This window comes from Telmatherina bonti (assembly GCF_933228915.1).
Source record: "Telmatherina bonti genome assembly, chromosome: 7".
Lineage (NCBI taxonomy): Eukaryota > Metazoa > Chordata > Actinopteri > Atheriniformes > Telmatherinidae > Telmatherina > Telmatherina bonti.
In genome coordinates, this window is record NC_136625.1 from 11,394,468 (window position 1) to 11,400,467 (window position 6,000).

Here is a 6,000-nt window from a genome sequence, read left to right on the forward strand (position 1 = left end):
ACAACATAACTGGACGGGAATGAATTATTACAAAGGCTGGGCGATACGACCAAAACCTCATGTCGTGATATAGCTCATTTTAGATCTACATGAAGACATACATTAGGGATGGGGAATCTCATCGAAAAATTGAAAATCTAGATTTTTTTTTGCTCAAAAATTTTAAAATAGATATTTTTGTTTAAAAAAAAAACAAATAAACAAAAAAAAACTTTTTTTTTTTCCCCCCAAATAAATGAAAATAATCCATTATAAAATGTTTTGTCAATTTCATTGTTTTTATTGATATCTTTATTTGTCTTTGTGGGCATTTTAGCAGCAGAATGATGGTCTGAATACTAGGCGTGGGAAATCTAATAGAAAAATCAAATGTCAGGAATTTTTGCTGCACAATTTTACATTTTTTTTATCTTTTTTTTTTTTTTTTTTAAATAAAAATAATCCATTTCAATCTTTTTGTCATTTTTCTTGTTTTTATAGATCTTTTTACTTGTCTTTATTTCAATAGAGCACCTAACCGCAATGTAAACATTTTTTATCGTCCAAATGATACACGCTGTCATACCACCCAACCCTAATTACTACTAATTTTGTTTTAATATGAAAATGACTCACTATGTGAAATATTGTGTGAATTTGGGTATTTTTTCTACAAAAAAATATCCAACGCATTTCAGATTTAGCAGGATTGTTTATGGTAGTAGAGTGAAAACATATCAGTTCTCGGCCTGCAGCTCAGACAAAACAAACTAGCTTGAGAGAAATAAAACAAACAGCTTGCCAAACAGACATTTTATCAATTAAATCTCATTTTCTGATTACATAACAATTAATCTGGGAATTAAAGTGAGCAGGAAGGAAAACAACTGCAGTATTCTAGTTCAATATACCTTCATTCCTCTTAATGAAAGGTCTTTGGCAGGTTAAGTACGTCGGGGTCATTGTCTCTTTCACTTATCCCTGCCGAGACTAAGCTCTGGCTGCAGCACCGCCATTTAGCAGACAGCACAAATCTTCTCCCAGTCCAATCAGAAAATTCAGAGGAAGCCCCCTAATTTAAAGTCACGGTAATAAGATTTACAGTGGGACACGGGGTGGATGGGTGGGTAAGAAGAGTAAAACCACAGCTACAGGACATGAAAGCAGGGCATGTGAGTGACAGCAATGCTGAGGAGACTCTGCATGTGGGAAGGTTTATGTGTTGAAAATCATCTTGTTGTCAGCACATGCAGGAAAAACACACCCTGGCATTATCTCCCTGCTTCAGCCAAGCAGGAAGCGGCACCTCGGAAAGAGTTTCTCACTGTGAAGCTGTGTTAGACTGAACAGGACCAGCAGAATTGAGCCTCACATGATTCCTGTTAGAGGAATCAGACGGTTTCTATCCAGAGCCGGGCTGCCAGTGATTACTTTGATTCAGTTACTTTCAATAGAGAGCAAATCATTCTCCAGTTATGGCGGCATTTAAAAGAGGATAAGGAGGCTGGAGCCTTAGTACTTGCTGTATTTTGATAAACGTTAATCTATCCTCTGCTTTTAGTCGGGGTAACTCCCGTCATTGCCGTCTGCCTTCTTTGGGACAACAATAAAATGCTTAGAACTGTGAATAGAGAAAAATGCTGCCGTGAAAAGCTTTTAAAAGAGCAATAACACACAATAATCTAACCATCAATTCAAACTTTACCCCTGCTTCATCCTGGTTGGGGTCAGAATGCATGTTTTCATCGTTAAATAAAGGCTTTTTCTGGCACATTTTGAAGCAGATGGAAGACAATGTTGAAGGCATAATTTGAAAAGACTTTAGGAAAAAGTGGATGGATGCCAACTCTTGTGAATCAGGTCAAACACCAAACAAGATCGTCTCATGACTGATCACATGAGCGTTGTGTGTCCGTTTCTCTCTCTGGAAAAAAACCAGACATGCCTGGCAGACATGATCCAGGGAATAAAACCCCAAACTGGAGGGAATTCTTGAAGAGCTTCTCTGCTTTTGTTTGCAACCTCCTCTTTACATTTTTGTTTGAAGTTAGCAGCAATCATTAAGTTTGCTACAGCCATGCAACCAAGTTCATGCACTCAAGGGGAATGAGCCCCAAATAACTGCATCAAATTTGTTTCTCCTGTGAATGAAAATCCTGGTAATAACTCAGAGACAGAGGTTGCTTGTTGTGGTAAACATTCAGAAAATTGTAGTTTTACACAGAAATGTAGGTACAGAAGTTCCCTTACTAAAACAAGAGCGAAGAAAAAATTAGATTTTTTTTTTTTCCTCTCTTTGTTAATCTGTCAGTAAAATGCAAACCAGGCTGAATGTCATCCAACCTGCATGAAAAACGGAGAATGAGCAAAGAGAGAAATTCTGCTGCAGATGCAGTTAAGACTTTCTAGAAATGGTCGCCCAGATTGCAGTTCTAGTTTCAGCTCATTGTGCTCATTGTCTCTTCTGCAAGTTTCCTGTTTTAGTTGGATTTTTAGCAACAGCAGGAAGCCTTTAAATAAAAAATGCTCACAAGCTTTCTCGTAGCGAAAAGAACATGAAAACTACAAATCGCTGGGCGTTAACAAAATAGAGCGACTTAACACAGAGGTGCAACGGCTGTCCAAGTCCACTGTTTGTTTTATTCACGTGCAGATTGTGTCCTTACACTGTAGGCACCATCAATCCACCATGAAGAACATAATATAGCCCCGCAGTCTCATGTGTTTCCTTTTCCTGCTCCCTCCGAAGGATCCATAAACAGTACGGCTGTCAACAAACTATCCTTCAGGTGCTCGTGGCTAATTAGCATAGGTAAAGCAAACCTTTACAAATGCACATTAGGCTGTTAGTTTAGACGTCAATCTTTTCATCCTGGTTTCAGAGTCTTTTGTGTCACAGTTTTGGTCTGAGTTTCAGAAACATTACATCATAGGTAAAAAAAAAAGACTTAAAATCACCAGATCGGTTTGACTTATGACCAAAGCATTTCTTTTTTAAGCATGGCTGTGAATATCTAAGCAATACAGGAGGAGAAAATTAGATTCTTACTGTGGAAAATGGATGTATACCATCAGCAATAAGCTAAATAAACCAGTCAAGTGGTACTGCGCATGCAGCCGCACCAGATATAGGCCTGCATTGCCCCAAACAGCTCGGATTCAGCACAGGATGCCCCACTTAGGCTTCGCTCACCACGACTTTCCTCGAGACTCGACTCCCCAAGGTTCCCTGCGACTCTTATAGCCACACAGTGTCACACTTTAACCAACCACAGCCGGCTTGCTTACAGGAGAACACACACATCATACACTGAACACACAAAAAGAGCGTGTTAAAAGGCATGCTGGGTCACTGAGAAAGCAGGTAACACCAGAGGAAATCTTTTCTACCCACTCAAATGCAGATTTACCATCACATTAGAGAAAAACTTAAAACAAAAACATAGGTGGTAAAAAATAAAAAATCCATGCTGTGATTTACAGATCCACAAATTCACTCTTCTACTCCTCTAAGCATGCCATTAAACAGCTCAGAAAATGGCCAGAATTGTACAAAACCCTTCAGATTCCAGCAAATACAGCCTGTAAAGAGAAATATTTGGCATTTTAAACCAGTAAATTAAAAGTAATGCGTTTATGAAAATGACTGAATGCTCAATTTGCACATTAATTGGTATCATTCATTCCTAATAAATGAATTATGGTTATTATAAGGGAATAAAAAGGGACTTATTTCTTCTGAAGGCAGATCTTTTATCATAATTGAAGATAGCAATGTATCATTGTGGGATCTGTTGTGTCTTAAAGAATGTTAATTTAGGAAAATAGTTAATAAAAAAGGCACATTTGGCAGGTTTATTGTGATCCAGATTTATTTCTCTCAACCCAAAAACCTGCAAAACAACTCGTGCTGTCACTGAAATCTGATTTAAAGGTTTGTGCAAGAGGATGTTTGCACCTTTACAGGTTAAATTAAACTACTGCCAGGTAATCCAATGAAATGTCAACGAGTCAGACTTTTTACATGAACAGTAAACGCATCTTAGTTATCTAATGTAGTATTTAAGGTCGCAGATTTAAGCTTTTTCCTGAAATGACAGCTGCTTTGAACTGCTTTCTCCCAACTTTCTTAACTTTTCTAATACTTTTTGCATTTTACAACAGGTCTAAACTTTCAGATAAATTATTTCTAGTCATCATATTGGCAGCAAGTCTCAGTTTTTAGGTTGGTTGCCTTGTTTTAATCTTTCGCTAATGTTAGCCAGATAATTAGCTTCCTGGCTACAACATTCCTGAGTCCCAAACAATCAAAAATCCGCACCTGAACGCACCTTTATCGTCTACTCCAATTCCGTCCAGTGCTTTTTAAAGTCCGGAAAACTTCCCTGCCTATCTCTCGCCGGCCAAACTGGTTGCCTACTTCTGAGGTTTTGTCGGATATCGGTGCTCCAGCCTCCCCTGTCCTTCCTCGGCCGGTGTAATCCAAAGCACTTCTCGTTCCCGTGGACTCTCGCCTGCCCTGACAACTTCGCCAACCACCTTTGGACAAAGATCGTCGAAAAATACGATGAATCACTGAAAAACTTTCTCAACCACCCCTGAAAAAAATTACTTGTGCACGAACCACCCACCTGCTACACGCGTATTTTTTAAACTGATATTTGTTAGATAAATTAGATTAGTTATATTATATTAGACTAGTGTCTTTTCTATGGATTATGTTTTTCCGCACTCAAAGACTTATTTAATTATTTATAGCTGAACTAGTTTAAGAGTGAGAACTCTTCGTAAATTTGTGCACGAAAACCCAAGCCTTCAGGTATGAAAACGGGGGAAATAGCGCATTCTGGTGGTGAGAATGTGGAACTACAATTACAATGTGCGATATTTGTCTCCGAAACAAGATTTTACAAACTTTATTCTCTGATCCCTCAAATCATATATGATCAATCTAACTTGCTTTTAACTCTCTGTGACAATACATGAGCGCAAAACTGTTAGACCCAAAGATTACAAAGTATACTAGCTAAAAACAATAATAATAATTTTTTTTAAAAAAACCTCAAAATTACAAACTTAAAACAAATTATGTTTTTCAAAACAGATTTCATTGCAAATACCATCCTGTTTTTTCATCTATAAAAATTCTTTTTTAAAAATCGATATAATGTACATGTTAAACTCAGTTAGCTGGGCTTTGTGCCAGATTAGTTTATATCCAGGACAAGTTATTCAACAACAAGCTGTGAAAACTTTTTAAACTGGTTTAATTTGAGGAAGACATTTTAGGACTTTGCACAGCCAGCCAGCATCTGTTCAGATATAAGTATATGAAACACCAACAGATACCAGACAAACTAGGGGTGGAAAATAAAAAAATATATGAAATATATAAACATATGAGCCTCACAGTTGCTGCAGAAGTGAATATAAAAAAAAGAGCTAGATGATATCTGGAAATAATGCATCCTGTTAGTTTGGGTGTTGCTTTTTTTAAACAAAATTTTTCAGAAAACAGTGAAGAAGACATCTCCTTTGCAGTCAAACCAGATGAGTGTGTGGTCCTACGATGATGCTTAAGCAACAATACATTGAAACTGCCACACAAATATGTCCACAGGAGTCCCAGACCACCTCTAAATGGATCCTGAGTGGGTCACACCGACACATTGTGCTGCCCACTCATGATCAGATCACCAGATCTGAACAGAGCCTGAATCAAGAGCAGCACTGAACATTAAGACCATGCTTTAAGTAACCAGATTTTAGGCTGACTCCATGGGAAAAAGGTTGCCTAGCAACCCAGTCTTCAAGCGTGACTTCCTGATAAAATAAGGTGCTTCTCAAAGTCAAGTATGGTCGCCATAAAATCTATCTGAACAGTTGACAGTAAGGAGACTCAGTCCTTATGTGATATTTCAAGGCTATCTGTGCATCCTCTTGATCTGTAAGCCGACAATCCTTTGTGGATGTTGAAAACAGAAGCCAGATCATGAAATAAGACACTTATTTCTCCACTAA

General features: G+C 37.8%; 1 protein-coding gene across 2 annotated transcripts in view; it reads right to left on the reverse strand.

The window, feature by feature from the left end:
• Positions 1-4,449, reverse strand: part of LOC306758658 (rho GTPase-activating protein 12-like) — a 64,927-nt gene extending 60,478 nt beyond the window's left edge. For both annotated transcript variants that reach the window (XM_079244000.1, XM_079243999.1), the window contains exon 1: positions 4,311-4,449. The gene's annotated coding sequence lies outside the window, so the exon portion shown is untranslated. The remainder of the gene's footprint in view (positions 1-4,310) is intronic.
• Positions 4,450-6,000: the final 1,551 nt, after the last annotated feature.